At 44.8% G+C, this 17,946-nt stretch overlaps 1 long non-coding RNA gene across 1 annotated transcript; it reads left to right on the top strand.

Moving 5' to 3' along the window:
- The first annotated feature begins 351 nt into the window (after positions 1–351).
- LOC137528127 (uncharacterized) lies at positions 352–14,642 on the top strand. Its single transcript, XR_011023274.1, has 3 exons — positions 352–375; positions 5,482–5,529; positions 13,754–14,642. It is a non-coding gene; the product is annotated as an uncharacterized lncRNA (long non-coding RNA).
- Positions 14,643–17,946: the final 3,304 nt, after the last annotated feature.

Raw genomic sequence — 17,946 nt, 5'->3', positions numbered from 1 at the left:
GCTGTTGAGGATGGGCCCCTTAGTCGTGGTCGCAACCTCAGCATTCCCTATTGCTACGCCACTGATGATAACTTTGGAAAATGCTATTAAATTCCATTGTGTTTCTGGTAAATTGGATGAGGAAGTCACCGCCTCAGAATTCAGATGTTGAGGAGATAAGCACAAATTCTGTGATAAGAAAAGGCTAAAAATGAAAACACCTCATGATTGGACGTTGGAGTCATCAGCTTCCACTTCTGATGCACCGGTGATTTCCTCATCCGCATTTACCCGGAATACAAGACAATACATTTCACAATGCTATCAAGCCCTATATAAGGAGGAAACAAGAGAGCATAAGACAGTCCATGAAGGCCGAGTGTCTCTACATCACAGGTAAGAGGACTGGATGGAAGATGATTGTAGACACAGACAGACACATATTGATATGACATGATTCATGTCAGTGTTTTTCAACATTAATATAGCATCATGTACAGAGGCGTATGTACTGGGGTGCAGGTATGGCATGTGCCAATGGGCGCCACTCTATTGCATTCGTGTTGTTCTCCATACAAATACTAGTTTTTATCTGGGGACATTCTGCTGCCTGATTACATCTTTTAGGTGAACAAGCCGCCTAACTGTTATTTGGGGGATATGTATAGGCTGACCTATCACATTCCATTCTTATAGGCCAAGCTTCACTTGAAACCTGCACACAACCAGTTAAACCAAGACTACAGTGTTTGCCATGGCACAGTGTATGCCATGGGTGTGGTGTTTGCCATGACACAGTGTTTGCCATGGGTGCAGTGTTTGCCATGAGTCAGTGTTTGCCATGGGTGCAGTGTTTGCCATGAGTCAGTGTTTGCCATGGGTGCAGTGTTTGCCATGGGTGCAGTGTATGCCATGGGCACAGTGTTTGCCATGGGCGCAGTGTTTGCCATGAGTCAGTGTATGCCATGGGCGCAGTGTTTGCCATGGGTGCAGTGTTTGCCATGAGTCAGTGTTTACAATGAGCCAGTGTTTGCCATGACACAGTGTTTGCCATGGGTGCAGTGTTTGCCATGAGTCAGTGTTTGCCATGGGTGCAGTGTTTGCCATGGGTGCAGTGTTTGCCATGGGTGCAGTGTATGCCATGGGCACAGTGTTTGCCATGGGCGCAGTGTTTGCCATGAGTCAGTGTATACCATGGGCGCAGTGTTTGCCATGGGTGCAGTGTTTGCCATGAGTCAGTGTTTACAATGAGCCAGTGTTTGCCATGAGTCAGTGTTTGCCATGAGCCAGTGTTTGCCATGGGCGCAGTTTTCCCTAGATACACCTCTGAACAATGTACCCTTTTATTTATGGCAATTGGCAAATTATCTCTTACTATATGTGTAATACCATGTCAAGCACCCCTTGATGCAAATATATTTGTTAGGAGTACTCAGTGGTGTAACTAAGGAGCTTGAGGCCTCAGTGTGAGTTTTACATGGGGCCCCAAGAACTCTATTGATACGGAGCCTCAAAACTTACCAGGGACAGCTGCGGCCTCAGAGAGGTGCAATAAGATTAAGAAAACAGTTTGTTAAGGATAACCACTATGCACGCACATATAGAGGTGTTCATTACCAGCATAGCACATATGCAGAGCCAATCTGGGGGATGAAGGAGAGCCCCTAGTGGGTCCCTCTTGAACCGGGGCTCTGGTGTGGTCACAATCTCTGCATCCCATATTGCTACACCACTGGGAGTACGCCATAGTTGTGAATTATTATTATTTAGTGCCACCATCTACCACTGCGATTTACAGATGCTTTCTATATACAGCTCTGCTTTCAAGCGCTAACCTCCAGTTTCGTGAGCATTTAGTTTTAGCCAGTTATTATTCATTCACTCCTGAAGCTCAGTTAAGCACACGTTTATTTGTGGAGTAGTAACTATGATGCCAGGGTTGAATGATAAATATAGCTGGGTGTCATCAGCATAGCGATGATATGTCAGGCCATGTTTTTGTATGTTTTTTTTCCAAGTGGCAGAATGCATATGATGAACAGCAAAGAGGATAATATCACACCCTGGGGTACACCATATTTTAGAGGTACAGGGTTGGAGAGGAAGGGCCCCAAGGCTACATTTTGTGTTCTTCCAGCAAGAAAAGATGTAAACCACTGGGGAACTAAGCCATCTATGCTACTGTATTGTAGCATGTTAAGTAAGATTTCATGACCAACTGTGTCAAAAGCCGTTGAGAGGTCAAGCAACATCAGGATGGAACATTGGCCTCTGTCTCTTTCCGTGAGCAGATCGTTGCAGATTTGGGTGAGGGCTGTTTCACAGCAGTGATGTTTTCTGAAGCTAGATTAAAGAAGGTGGGAGCCTGGCTTCAAGTTGGAGGTAGACAGCCTTTTCAATATTTACCCTCAGAAAGGGAAGGTTGGAGACTGGTCTGTAACTGTTTAGAGCATATGGGTCTAACTTAAGGATAGTGTCTTGAGTGGTGGCCTGATGATTGCTTCTTTCAGACATGTGAGAAACCTCCTGTCTTGTAAGGAACAGTTGACTAATTTGTGGAGAGCTAGTCTAGACAGCTCAGGGCATTTCAACATGAACTTAGTTAGGCCAGGATCCAGATCGCAGGTAGTCTGGCGAAGGTTTAAGAGGATATCCAAGAAATCTTCTTCAGTAATTACCTTGAAATCAGACCACGGTGTTAGGTTATGTTTGCATCCATTATATTGCTCTCCTTAAAGGAGTCATCAGGGAAATTGGTTAAATGAGCTTTACTCACCTGGGGATTTCTCCAGCCCCTTGCAGCCAACTGTCCCATGCCGACCGCTCCGCTCTCCGCCACCGTCCCGGTCTCCGTGCTCAGTATTCAGTCCGACCGCGGGGTTGCCCTTACCGCGGCTGCACAAAGCGCCGCTGTCAATCATAGCCACATGGGCCGCGGAGCAGTCAGCTGCAAGGGGCTGGAGAAAGACCCAGGTGAGTAAAGCTCATTTTAGCCAATTTCTCTGATGACTCCTTTAAGTTTCTGGTGCTGTGAATTGAATGGCAGATTGTATGGTGGAGACTTTGTCTGAGAAGAAGTGAGCAAATTTCTCACACAGATCCTGTGAAGGTCTGATGCTGGATTTTGTCAAGATGGATTGCAAAGATTGTCAACTGTGTTGAAAAGTTGGGCAGGTCTGTTGGCTGCATTTGCAATCTCCTGAGACAGGAATGAGGACTTTATTTGTTGATCAGTGTTTGATATTTTTTCAGGTGAGCCACTAGGGATAGTTTGTCTTCACAGGGCTGATGTTTGTGCCACTGTCGTTGCAGTCTGTGCGCCACTTACTTTAGTTCCTTTACAGAGTTGTCAAACCAGCGAACCTGATGTAATGGGGCAGAACGTTTAATGCAAAAGCTAAAAGCAGCTAAGACATAATGGTTATATTTAAAGGGAAGGTTCAAGCAAAAAAAAAAAAAATGAGTTTTACTTACCTGGGGCTTCTACCAGCCTCATGTAGCCATCCTGTGCCCTTGTAGTCCCTCACTGCTGCTCCAGTCCCTTGCTGGCAGCTTGACGACCTCAGAGGTCAGGGCCACATTGCATACATTTTTACGCATTCCAGCTAGTGCAGGAACAAAAATTTACGCGTTGCACCACTAACACGTAAAAATGTATGCGTTAATGTTCCTGCACTAGCGGGAATGTGTAAAAATGTACGCAATTCGGCCCTGACCTCCGAGGTCAGAAAGCTCCCAGCGGGGGACTGGAGCAGCAGTGAGTGACTACGAGGGCACAGGATGGCGGCATGGGGCTGGTAGAAGCCCCAGGTAAGTGAAACTCATTTTTTTTTTTTTGCTTGGACCTTCCCTTTAAGGCCCATGTATTCAAGGCATAAGCTGTGATCCATCAGTCCATCCAGATTGAGGTTGTTCTGAAGGTGTTGGGGTGATAAACCTTTCAAGGAACAATATTTTAAAAATTCTTTCACCTGGTGTTTTTTAGCTAGTGCTGTAAAGGAGAAGTGGATGGTAGTGTGGTGGTGTGACCAAACTGAATGGAATATGAATTCCAAAGTGGGGCCTCTTTTGTGGGTGGGGAGGTTGTTGGCTTGAAAGAAGCCCAGTTCATTCGTAGAAAGTAGCAGCTCTCTTCCTAATTGGGAGGAGTGTGTATCCACTCATGCGTTAAAGCCTCCCAGATTTATCCACCTAGGGTGTTTCAGTGTTACGCAAGATACAAGTTCTGCTATTTTGTTGAGAAAGGCTGAACCATCACCATGAGGGCGGTAGACAAGCAGTATATTTATTTATTTTCTCATCTGAGAGTTAGGCTGTCAGACATTCAAAAGATTGGGTGGGGGATACAGCAAGGGGTTTAATGTTTAAACTGGATTTAAAGCACATAGCTACTCCTCTTTTCCTGTGGTTTTGTCTTTCGCTGAGTATTTGGCCCGGCACAGGAGCTTCCAGAGTGGGTCCAAGTTCTGGTCCAACCATATCTCTGTAATTAAAGCTAGATGTGAAGTATTAGGTTGTGAATAACTGCTGGCATTTCAGAGTGCTGCTTTAATGTTGTTTGCCTTCACTTTGAACCTGTGTTCCTAGCCCCCCCGACTCAGGAGTGTGATAACTATCCCTGCTATCTGTGTCCTTTACTGATACAGCTGTAATTGATGTGTTTTGGTGATATGTGAAGATTGCTTTGCCTTTGAGTTATGAGTGTCTGCTCGTTTTCCTCTATCCTCGTCTTGTTTTCCTAAGAATCCCAAGGGATTTTAGGGGGGGGTAATTAAAGCAGGATCAATTTGTAAAGGTTCTTTGGCCACAGAGGCTGCAAATATAGATCAGCATTGTTGGCTCCACATGCAGTTCACTTTTTCTCCTGAGTTTTCTCCTGGGTGATATTTTCACACATTGTCATAAATGGCCTTTTAAACACCAGCAAGAAAGAAAATATGCAAAATTATTTTGATGCTACGTTTTCACCAACTTTTGGGTACTTTTTCAATTATAAAAAGTTATTTTAAAGAGAAGATGAAAATTATCTCCTAGGAGGAAACTTAGGAGAAAAGTGAATTGCATATGGGCCACTGTATCAAATGATGTGCATACAAGAATGATTATTCTTTTATAGAGTGATGCATCATGGCCAATCTTGCTTACATATTTGTAGAATAACTGCAAATCCCGTATGCTGTTTCAAATAGTCAAAATGATATTTAATTTATATTTAGCATCCCACCTCATAGAGTCCTAATAATCCATGCCTTGCACTGATGGGGACCAGAAAGTCCAAATCATCGGTCTGCAAATAGACTACAGGCAGTCTTGTGCTCCAGGATGTGTCTCCTGCTTTTAGGGATATAAAGGAGTACATTGCATATTCAGCAGTGATGCATCATGGGAGATCTTCCCTGCTCACATAAAGATGGATAATTGTAAATACCTTCTGTTTTAAGAAATCAGTTTTATAGTTATACTTCTGTTTTGTATCATTCATACAAATATGCTTCTTCTCAGTTGTAGATCTTAACGGTGACGGAATACAAGATATCTCCAGTATCAGAGGTAAGCAGATCCATGTATCTTCAGCTTTACCTTACCTTGTTATCACACAGGCTCAAGATGATGGAATGTTAGATTCTCTTAAAGGAGTTATCAGGGGAAATCAATAAAATAAGTGCTACTTACCAGGGTCTTCCTCGACAGTGGACTCGGCTGTCATAGGCTTCAGCCAATGAGAGCTGATTGCTCTTGTGCGTCTCGTGCTCTTGTGTGTGACACGGCTGTCTCCTAGCAATGATCACCGCTGGGAGGCTGATGGCGGAGCAGAGCATCAGCGCACGCGATCTCCTGCAAAACACGCCCACAGGACCTAAAGCCGATCGCTGTTAGGTCGTCCTGGGGCTGCTGCCGCAGCCACGCCCATCGGAGTGACGTGGTCAGCTAGTGGTTAAAGTGGTATCAAACCCAGCATTTCTTTGCTCTAAAAGATTCTTTACAGCATATAATATACTACCACATTTTTTTTAGCAAAACAGCATTCAAGCAATTAAACAATGGGGCCTATACACTGGTCGATTTCAGGCATTCGACCGCTCTGATCGAATCGGTTACAAATCGATGCAACAGGAAGCATGATTGATCGGCCAATCAATCGACTTCTGGCCAATTTCGATCAATTTACTCGATCGGTCCGGATGGAAAATCTAGGTCGATTGGCTGCTGACAGCAGATCAATGGCCCATAGAGTTGCATTGGATTGAATGGTGCAAAAATGCATTTCGATCGATTTTCAATAGATTTCAATTGGAAATCTGTTCCTAGTGTGTGGCACACATCAGATAGATTCCTGTCAGATTCAACCTGACAGGCATCTGACAGGAATCTATCTGATGGTTGTATCTGCTGCCAATCTATACGTGTATGGCCACCTTTACTTTTCCAGAGTCCCATGCTGTGAGAGATGAATCTGAACTGGTGATAACATTATTTTGTGTTTACTTAACTGTAGCAAGTAAAGAATGTAAACATTCCCTGGCAGCAGTTTGTGTCCAGAACAGAGACACCTGCTCAGAAATAATGACTGGATAAATTACAATATACAGTGGCTTGCAAAAGACTGGCAGCTGTAATTGCAGCAAAAGGTGGTTCTACAAAGTATTGACTCAGGGGGCTGAATAATTACGCACACCCCATGAATAAAATGCAATGGCAGCTTTCAGAGCAAATAAACTGTACTTTGGGAACTTGTAATTTCTAAATGACTAATAATACTTGTGCGCAAAAGCAAATATGATAACTGTATAGATGAAAAGGATTAGGAAAACACATTTTTATTGAACATAATGTCAGAGTTTAATACCGCTTTAACATATTCTTAAAATTTGGTGTTTTTATCTCTTATGGGGGCTTTGCTTTTAACCGCTGAAATCGGCGGCCAAATTTCACTGCACTTTGGTGTTTTTTTTTGTTTTTTTTTTGAGTGCACTTGTATGTATTAAAATTTATATCAGCACCATGGCTTAAGCTTCAACATTGAATTAAGTGTATTAAAATGTATTTGATAATGGTATTTACCATTTTAACCGACGATAATTAACGTTATACGATAAAACGTTAACGGCATCAGCATGCACCCTTTTTTCCCCATGCCTCTTTTGACTGTACGCCCCAGTGCATAAACCAATCTACCAAACCCTGAGACCAATAACCTTGGAAGAGCACACAAAACTGCTTGAATGGATTAACTGGCCTTAGCAGCCCTTTTTTAATTTTAAACAATAAACATTTTATTTAATGACTAACAAATAATTGAACAAGCAAAAAAACGACTCATATTATAACTAAACCACGAGAGAAGGGCTCTTTCCATCAGTGGCACAGCAAGCCAATATGGCCTCCAGACGCAGACTCTGGCTCAAGGACATCTATGTGGTAACACACAAGAGGGTCCTCCCTGATGATGGTCAAATGACCTCTGCAGGCCTTCCCCAGCCTGGCTGCCATTACTGTGAAATAAATTCAACCAGTGACATTCATACCAATTACAGTGACAAATCACCTTCATCAACCAGCAATCTGATGACATGCGCACACCAGAGCATGCGCGCCCACGCCTGGTTAGGGTTAGGCACCACCATTGGAGGGTTCTGTGTGAGAGTAGGGTTGGATTAAGCTGTATTGTTGAACTATGTAACGATTTTTAACGTTATTATCTTTTCATTATTATCTCCCATATGTTTTTAAAACTGTATTGATCGTTAACCAAGTTTGACAACGATATTTATCGTTATTAAGATTTCATTATCCAGTGGAGCCATTTCGTTATCCAGCCAGACCCTTTTTTCCTGACACCCTTTTTTCATGCACACAAATAGAGGCACAAGGAAAAATGGGTGTATAATAAAGACCCTTTTCAACTGGGTGCAGGGTTAAGCCGAAAACATGTAAACAATAAGTACTGAACGTAATAATATTTCCAAATGAAAATTGTTAATAATGATAATAAAACAGTACCAAGATTTTGATCTTTCCTATATTTTACTACCGCTTAACCTAATCCTACTCTGGAACAGAACCCTCCAATGCCTAACCCCCCTGGTGGTGAATAACCCTTACACCCTCCCTGGTGGAGCCTAACCCTATGATCCCTTAGTGGTGCCTAACCCTAAGACCCCTCTGGTGGTGCCTAACCCTAAGACCCCCACCCCAGTGGTGCCTGAAATTGTAACATATTTTTAAAAACGTCAATGTTCTAATGTTAAAAACGATATTTATCAGGCGCCCAAATTTCTGCTTTGGGCACCGTACTAAAGGGAACCTAAACTGAGAGGGATATGGATGCTTCCTTTTAACCACTTGAGGACCATGGTCTTAAACCCCCCTAGTGACCAGGCTTTTTTTTACAATTAAGTCCACTGCAGCTTTAACGAGGCACTTAAAGAGAACCAGAGATGAAGCAACCTCATGTATTTTACCTTATAAATCAGTGGGAACATGACAGTAAACACCTAATCTGCTCTTTGTTACATTGTTCTCTGTTTAATTTGCCTGTTATCACCTCTAAGATAAGAATCCCGACTAAGCAGTCGGTCTGGCTTTGCTACAGAATAATTATAGCTGAGACTGTGTTCTTTGCTGTCTTCAAGTCCAAGCCTGCCCCCTGCTGGCTTTGCTCAGGAATCATTATAGCTGAGTCATTATAGCAAAGCCAGACTCAATGCTCAGCCCGGGATTCTTATCTCAGCTAGATAACAGACACTTTTAGCAGTGAGGATGGAACAGAGAGCATGGTAAATGTTTTCTCTAATGTTCCCACTGATTTCTATGGTAAAATACACAAGGGTGCTTCGTCTCTGGTTCACTTTAAGTCTCCAAAAAGGGGAGGATCGCAGAGACACGGCGAGGGCACCGATCAGCTGCAGTGGGGTGAGGGAAGCCCCAGGTGAGTAAAACTCATTTTTTTTCGAGACTTAAGGTTCACTTTAACCCCCTTGGCGGTATGAAAAATACCGCCAGGGGGCAGCGCAGCAGTTTTTTTTTAATTATTTTTTTTTTAAATCATGTAGCGAGCCGAGGGCTCGCTACATGATAGCCGCTGCTCAGCGGCATCCCCCCAGCCCCGCCGATCGCCTCCGGCGATAAGGAAATCCCGTTCAAAGAACGGGATTTCCTGGAGGGCTTCCCCTGTCGCCATGGCGACGGGGCGGAATGACGTCACCGACGTCAGCGACGTCGGGACGTCATTGGGAGACCCGATCCACCCCTCGGCGCTGCCTGGCACTGATTGGCCAGGCAGCGCTCGGGGTCTGGGGGGGGGCCGCGCGCCGCACCGGATAGCGGCGATCGGGCGCGCGGCGGCGGCGATCGGGGTGCTGGCGCAGCTAGCAAAGTGCTAGCTGCGTCCAGCAAAAAAAAATGAAGTAAATCGGCCCAGCAGGGCCTGAGCGGCACCCTCCGGCGGCTTACCCCGTGTCACACACGGGGTTACCGCCAAGGAGGTTAAGGGCTTGCTACAGGGCCGCACAACTCAGCACAGAAGTTATTTCCTCCCTCCCCCCCCCCTTTTCTGCTCATCAACAGAGCTCTCTGTTGGTGGGCTATGATCACTCCCAGGATATGTATTTTATTTTTTTATATATAAATATTTATGTATTTATTTTTTAAAATAAAATAACATATATATTTTTTTAATGTTGTATCCCTCCCTCAACATGCCAGCCAATCACCGAGATTAGCTGTCATAGGCTTCGGCCTACGACAGTGGATCGCTTCCTTGCCACCGCCAGGACTGCACGCCGATCGGCGTTAGGCGGTCCAAGGGCTGCCGCGGCATCCACGCCCCTTGGCGTGGAGCGGTGTTTAAAGAGACTCTGAAGCGAGTGAGCTAGAAGTTGATTCGTGTAAAGCACCTTACATAGTGCTAAAACGCCGCTATCCTGCGGCAAAACGAGGGGTCTTTAGCCCCTAAATCCCCTCTTCTAGGTCCGGGGAGCGCTTCCTGCTTGAGGCAGAGTTAATGGCTGTAGCTCTGCCTCTCAGCACGTCAATCCCGGCTGATCGCCGCCTCTCACCGCCCCTCTCACTCTTCCTTCACAGAGAGGGGAGGGGGAGAGGCAGAGATCCGCGCGGCGATTGAAGCTCATAGCTCTGCCTCCAGGAAGAGCAAAATCACCGACCAAGAAAGTCGTGGATTTTGCAGGGGGGATTTGGGAGGTGAAGACCCCTCGTTTTGCCGCGGGATAGTGGCGTTTTGGCATTATGTAAGGTGCTTTACACGAATCAACTCCTAGCTCACTCGCTTCAGAGTCTCTTTAAGTAGTTAAAACCAGTTGCCTGGCAGTCCTGCTGATCTCTTTGGCTACAGAATGACACACCTGAAACAAGCATGCAGCTAATCCAGTCTGACTTCAGTCAGAGCACCTGATCTGCATGCTTGTTCAGGGGATGTGGCTAAAAGTATTAAAGACACAGGATCAGCAGGATAGCCAGGCAACTGGTATTATTTTAAAAGGAAAAATCTTTATCCCTCTCAGTTTAGGTTCCCTTTAATAATATTTGCATTAAGGTTCACATCTAAAATCGCAAAACGCCGGCGGTTTTGCAGGATTGATTTTCCTGCGATTAACGCAGAAAAATCACTGGACACGCGGCGGTTTTGACGCGATCGCGATTAGCGGTGCTTTGCATGCTACTTGCGATCGCTAAACGCTAATCGCAAATCGCCGGCAAACCGCTGCATGTAACACGTTTGCAGTTATCGCTAACCGCAATCACTGCCATGTGTTACATGCTGCAGCAGTTTCTAAAAAACCGGTAGCGGTTTGCCTTGAGCGGGAATCGCGCGATTCCCGCTCAAGTGTGAATGGACCCTAAGGCCTCTTTTCCACAAACTGTTGACAGGCAGTGAAATGCCTCTCAAACTCACAACTGCTGACTGCTGCTTGGTAACTGTTTGTTGTTGCCTGGTAACTGCTTGCTGAGCACACAGTTCAACAGTTCGTGGAAAAGAGGCCTAACGTATATGACGGCACCCAAATCATCCACTAGCCACCTGAGCCCTTTTTTTCCTGCTCCCAGGGGGCTCTGTATGGCTGATATTGTGGTAGTAGCAAGAAGTTTTGAATCAGGATGATACTATTTATTGGCTAACTTAAAAGAATAAGGCCTCTTTTCCACGAACTGTTTCTAGGCAGTGAAATGCCACTCAAACTCTCACAACTGCTCACTGCTGCCTGGTAACTGCTTGTTGCTGCCTGGTAACTGCTTGTTGCTGCCTGGTAACTGCTCACTGCTGCCTGGTAACTGCTCACTGCTGCCTGGTAACTGCTCACTGCTGCCTGGTAACTGCTCACTGCTGCCTGGTAACTGCTCACTGCTGCCTGGTAACTGCTCACTGCTGCCTGGCAACTGCTTGCTGAGCACACAGCTCAACAGTTCGTGGAAAAGAGGCCTTAGCGTAAGCAAGCTTCCGGCTATATAACCTTGGTCAGGCTTCAATGCAGCCGAAAGCTTGCTTACTCTTAGGCCTCTTTTCCATGGACTGTTGAGCTGTGTGCTCAGCAAGCAGTTACCAGGCAGCAAAAAGCAGTTACCAGGCAGCAGCGAGCAGATACCAGGCAGCAACAAGCAGTTACCAGGCAGCAACAAGCAGTTACCAGGCAGCAACAAGCAGTTACCAGGCAGCAACAAGCAGTTACCAGGCAGCAACAAGCAGTTACCAGGCAGCAACAAGCAGTTACCAGGCAGCAACAAGCAGTTACCAGGCAGCAATGAACAATTACCAGGCAGCAGTGAGCAGTTACCAGGCAGCGCAGCAGTGAGCAGTTACCAGGCAGCAGTGAGCAGTTACCAGGCAGCAGTGAGCAAATACCAGGCAGCAGTGAGCAAATACCAGGCAGCAGTGAGCAAATACCAGGCAGCAGTGAGCAAATACCAGGCAGCAGTGAGCAAATACCAGGCAGCAGTGAGCAAATACCAGGCAGCAGTGAGCAGATACCAGGCAGCAGTGAGCAGATACCAGGCAGCAGTGAGCAGATACCAGGCAGCAGTGAGCAGATACCAGGCAGCAGTGAGCAGATACCAGGCAGCAGTGAGCAGATACCAGGCAGCAGTGAGCAGATACCAGGCAGCAGTGAGCAGATACCAGGCAGCAGTGAGCAGATACCAGGCAGCAGTGAGCAGATACCAGGCAGCAGCAAGCAGTTATCAGGCAGCAGTGTGTAGATACCAGGCAGCAACAAGCAGTTACCAGGCAGCAGTGAGCAGTTGTGAGAGTTTGAGAGGCATTTCACTGCCTATCAACAGTCCATGGAAAGGAGGCCTTATTTTTTTAAGTTAGTCAATAAATGGTATCATCCTGATTCACAACTTCTTGCTTTTACTGATGGCTTACACGGTACAATACCCTACTGATATTGTGGTGAAACCCCTCCCACAGTGCGATGTCAGCACCTAGGTAGGTACTGACATCACACTGTGAGAGCCCTGTTGCATTGTGGGAAATAACAGCTGTTTCTAACTGCCGAAAAAGCAGCATCTCCTTCCACAGACATCACCTGCCAGCAATAAAAATGTCACCATGTGATAAATGTCAGAATGTAAATCAGGGAGAGGAAAGCTTTTACAATGGGCAAACACTGACTAAATCATTTATACATAATTATTGTAAAAACTAAGCACTTGTTTTAAGTACATTATTTTCACTGCAGTTCCACTTTAAGCCCTCTTTTCCACAGACTGTTTCTAGGCAGTAAAATGCCTCTCAAACTCCCACAACTGTTCACTGCTGCCTGTTAACTGCTCACTGATGCCTGGTAATTGCTCACTGCTGCCTGGTAACTGATTGCTGAGCACACAGCTCAACAGTTCATGGAAAAGTGGCCTAAGGGCCCGTTTCCACTATCGCGAATCTGCATGCGTTTCCTGCATGCAGATTCGCACAGCCAATACAAGTGGATGGGCCTGTTTCCACTTGTCAGTTTTCCTGAGCGTTTTCCTGTGCAGCATTTTTCTGCACGGCAGAGCCCTCAGAATTCGGCTGCGTGTGGAATGCATGCGAATCGCCGCTAATGTATTTAATAGGGAAATCGCCTGCGGCTTTGGTATGCGAATTTTCATGCGAATTCGCATGGAAATCAATGGAAAAGCACACCGGCACTGCCATGGTTAAATTCGCATACACCCGCATGCGAAATTTGCATCCGCATGCAAATTTTTACCGCGGCGATTCGCACCGCACAAGTGGAAACGGGCCCTAAGGCTTTGTTTTCGTGTGAACCCTTCATATGGAGTGTGGAGATTCAGGGCTGTGGAGTTGGAGTCGAGGAGTCGGAGCAATTATGGGTACCTGGAGTTGAGTCGGTGGTTTCATAAACTGAGGAGTTGGAGTAGGATGATTTTTGTTCCGTCTCCACAGCCCTGTTGGGATTATGGATAATCAATGATATCCAAATGCTTCTGAATTTAAGCATATTTTTATGCAAATATATGCAGTTTGAAAATGGACGAATCAATTTAAACCCAGGTTTAGGTTGATTGGTCAATTTTCAAGCTGCATATACTGTATTTGCATAAACATTTACATCAATTTGCATCAACGTGGAAAAAATTGCATATCATTGGTCATTACGAGTTGGGATGTGGATTTCCAACAAGCTGCACTTGCCAGTCTGGCTGCCACCTAAATGGCATTTGCCATCTTCTGGGGTGTTTGATATTTTACATATAACAATGATGCAGAAAAGTATTAAGTAAGGATTTTTTTTCTTTGTGGTTTGTCTCTTTTCAGGATAAAACAGAGCAATGAACCCCAAATTCTCCACCCTCCTGATATTCAGCATTGCCCTGAGCTTCCCTCATCTCTCAGCATGTCAGGACTGGGGATTGTTTCAGCAGACGCACATTAGAGCTCCCTCAGCCTACCCCATCAACTGTAACGCTGAGCTGAATAACAGCTTGTATTATGACGGAAGGCTCTGCAGGTTGACGAACACCTTCATCAGATTGCAAGCCACAACTGTGCGTCAAGCCTGTGTTGCTACTGTCGGGAGAGTGGATGTGACAAGCCCAGTGTACCCGCTTGAGGACTGCAACCTTGTGAGCGGACTACCTGGATCTTGTGTTTATTCAAAGCAGAATATAAATCATGTAATATGCATAAAATGTGAAAACGGATATCCTGTAGATTTTAACAGACTTGGCCCATGCTAACGTTTGTTTTGTCACTTTATAATGCAGCCAAGTACATAATATGCCTCTTTATTAAAGTCCTGCATTAAAAAAAAATTTCTGCTATGCATTAGATCTGCTAAAATATCTCCATAGCACAGCTACATTATAACTTGCACAGAGGCTTCAGCCGACAAATCACTGCACAGTTTAAAGGGAAAGTAATGGCCTGGGATTAAAGGTATTTTGATTTTTTTGGTAAAGAGGAACTGTGATCTAGAAGAACACCCACCACTGCAGTTTCCTGGACATGAGACCTACGCCCAGTACTAAAATCTGCTGCCGCCGAAATCATGTGCACCAATGCAGCCAATAGTAGAACATTGATAAAAACACATTACCAAATCTCTGGTTATAGTTTGATGATTCTCACGTGGAATGTAACGTGTGACACAAGTTAACCTACTAAAGGGATTGGCTGTACCTGAAATCTGTTCTGCTTTATGCTCTGCAATAAACTTTCTGTTATCTGCAAGCTGCCTCTGGATCTCATTTCACCACTGAACACTCGTAGGCCTAGTGCACACCAGAGCGTTTCGGCTGCAGTTTGCGATACCCTTGCGGGTGCGGATCCGCTTGGGTAATGTATTTCAATGGGCTGGTGCACACCAGAGCGGGAGGCGTTTTGCAGAAACGCATACTCCCGGGCTGCTGCAGATTTTGGATTGCGGAGGCGTTTCTGCCTCAATGTTAAGTATAGGAAAACCGCAAACCGCTCTGAAAAACGGCACTTCAGAGCGGTTTGCCAGGCGGTTTTTGTTACAGTAGCTGTTCAGTAACAGCTTTACTGTAACAATACATGAAATCTACTACACCAAAACCGCTACACAAAACCGCAAAACGCTAGCTGAAACGCTGCAGAAAAAGAAGAAAAAGCGTTTCAAAATCTGCTAGCATTTTGCGGATCTGCTAGCGGTTTTTGGTGTGCACCAGGCCTTATTGTGTAAATATCTGAACAAACACAGAGGTTCTCATTTTACTTGGGTTTGATTTACATTAACATTAAATGACACCATATGACAGAGCCAGGCAAGAGTATTGAGGACTATGGATGACATACATCAAATAAGGGGGCCTAGAAAAAAAAGGTGCGAGGTATAATCAAAATTTTATAACATTGTTTATAACCATATTTTATTGTTTTTTCATGTTATAAAATCTGAAAATTTTGTCTATAACAATGAAAATGAAAATATATGTACAATTGTAATAACTATAGTAAAACCATGGTAAATATAACCGATATTTTACTACAATTAAACCTAACCCTACTATCACACAGAACCCTCCCTCTACCTATCCCTAACCCCTAGACCCCCCCCCCTAAGACCCCCGCCCCCAGTGGTGCCTAACCCTAAGACCCCCTTGGTGGTGCCTAACCCTAATACTCAGCAAGGAGAGGGCCAGCGCATACCACAAAGGCTGCATCTGAAATGACCAACAGCTCACATGTGCAGCACCTATAATAAGCTATCTGCACACTTCTCGTTCAATTCAGATGCAAATCATATGCATAACTATTACTTACCATGCAAACAGGAAACTCAGGAATACAGGCTGGGAGCAGCTAACCTGGTAGTTACATACTAGCAAAATTATGAAAAAGGGGGGATGTTGCGCATCCCTAAAAACATGCTGCAATTGACTGGTTAATCGCTCAGGCATGCACCACCTCTATTAGGCTGAAAATGCATGCCCTGCGTCCAAAACAAATGCTACATTTACTATACTATGGAGGAACTTTGGCTTCCACTATAGTTTGCATGCAAAGTATAATATACTCGACACTTGCGCCACGGTGAGGCAGACCTCCAGGCAAGTGGCCTAACCTAAATTAAAAACAACATATGTATAACCTTGGGAGCAGCTAAGCAAAAATGTGTAACTTACATTTTAATGGACAGCAAGGAGAGGGCCAGCGCATACCACAAAGGCTGCATCTGAAATGACCAACAGCTCACATGTGCAGCACCTATAATAAGCTATCTGCACACTAAGCTACCTGTACTTTGTTCTCTGGTTGGACTCGATGGACGTATGTCTTTTTTCAACCAAAATAACTATGTAACTTCACATTCAATTCAGATGCAAATCATATTCATAACTACTATTACTTACCATGCAAATGGGAAACTCAGGAATACAGGCTTGGAGCAGCTAACCTGGTAGTTACATACTAGCAAAATTATGAAAAAGGGGGGAGGTTGCGCATCCCTAAAAACATGCTAAGTACAAATGCTTAAATGTAGCGTTTGTTTTGGACGCAGGGCATATGCATTTTCAGCCTAATAGAGGTGGTGCATGCCTGAGTGATTAACCAGTCAATTGCAGCATGTTTTTAGGGATGCGCAACCTCCCCCCTTTTTCATAACCTAATACTCCACTGGTGGTGCCTAACCCTTAAACCCCTCTCCCGGTGGTGCTTAACCCTAAGGCCCCCCTGGTGGTGCTTAACCCTAAGACCCACTTGGTGGTGCCTAACCCTAAGACCCACTTTGTGGTGCCTAACCCGAAGACCCCCCCCTTGGTGGTGCCTAACCCTAAGACCCACTTTGTGGTGCTTAACCCGAAGAAATTGGTGGTGCCTAACCCTAAGACCCCCCCTGGTGGTGCCTAACCCTAAGACCCCCCCCCTGGTTGTGCCTAACCCTAAGACTCCCCTGGTGGTGCCTAACCCTAAGACCCCCTGCTGGTGTCTGACCCTAAAATCCCCTTCCTGATGCCTAACCCTAAGACCCCCCTGGTGGTGCCTAACCCTAAGACTCCACTGGTGGTGCCTAACCTTAAGACCCCCCAGGTGGTGTCTAATCCTAAGACACCCCCCTCCCCCCTGCTGGTGCCTAACCCTAAAATCCCCTTCCTGTTTCCTAACCCCAAAATTCCCTTTCTCCACTGCAAATAACCTAAATACAAAAAAATTATGTTTAACAAAATTATAAGTCTCAAAACAAATTTCAAAATGCTATAAAAACTTAAAACGATATTTTACAAATTATCAAAACCAAGAAGTCAAACCGATAATTTACAAATGATCAAAATGAAATTTCTCAGGCGCCTGTCAAAGGAAATAACTTACACGATGAGACCTCTTCAATTGTTGCCAAAACAGGGAAATCTTTATTTACTCAGCTGAGGACTTTTTCACATGCCAGCATACAGAAACCAATTCTAACACAGCTTCGCTCAGCAGGGAAAAAGTGATTTCTCCCCCTGTGCTTCATCTTTTAAACCCTAGTTAATATGTTAAATATTCCTCCCTCCGGGCAGTCTGTTCTGGTATGAGTCCAATCAGTTTTCATGTCAAGATGACTTAGACCTCCTTTATGGGCAGGATCACCTCTGTCCTTCAGAAGACTTCCTGTTCAGTTAACTTTCACTTTCATGGAATGACGTCAGAAGTCAGAACAGATTCGTTTCTCCAAAGTGACCTCAAAGGACAGGCTCTGCCCTCAGAATCTGGTTCAAACTGCTTTCCTAAAGAATACTTTCTTTGTGCCTTCTAGAACTGAAAGGAGGGGGAATGGAGGTCGTTCTGAAATAGAAACACTAAAAGGCAATAACTGTATTCTGAATACACATTAAGTTTGGTTACATTGTGTAATTCCTAAAACAATACTATAATCATATTCTTAAAGTGTCACTCTAGCACACTGGTCTGATTACATTAATGTGGTTCTTATAGCCATGTGGGAATATAAAGAATATACATAAGATTAATTATAAATCTTAAATTCTTTCCACACGCCCTAATTT

The sequence above is a fragment of the Hyperolius riggenbachi genome, chromosome 8 (assembly GCF_040937935.1).
Source record: "Hyperolius riggenbachi isolate aHypRig1 chromosome 8, aHypRig1.pri, whole genome shotgun sequence".
NCBI classification, from domain to species: domain Eukaryota; kingdom Metazoa; phylum Chordata; class Amphibia; order Anura; family Hyperoliidae; genus Hyperolius; species Hyperolius riggenbachi.
Note: the sequence above shows the minus strand (reverse complement) of the source record. Positions and strands in the feature narration are given on the sequence as shown.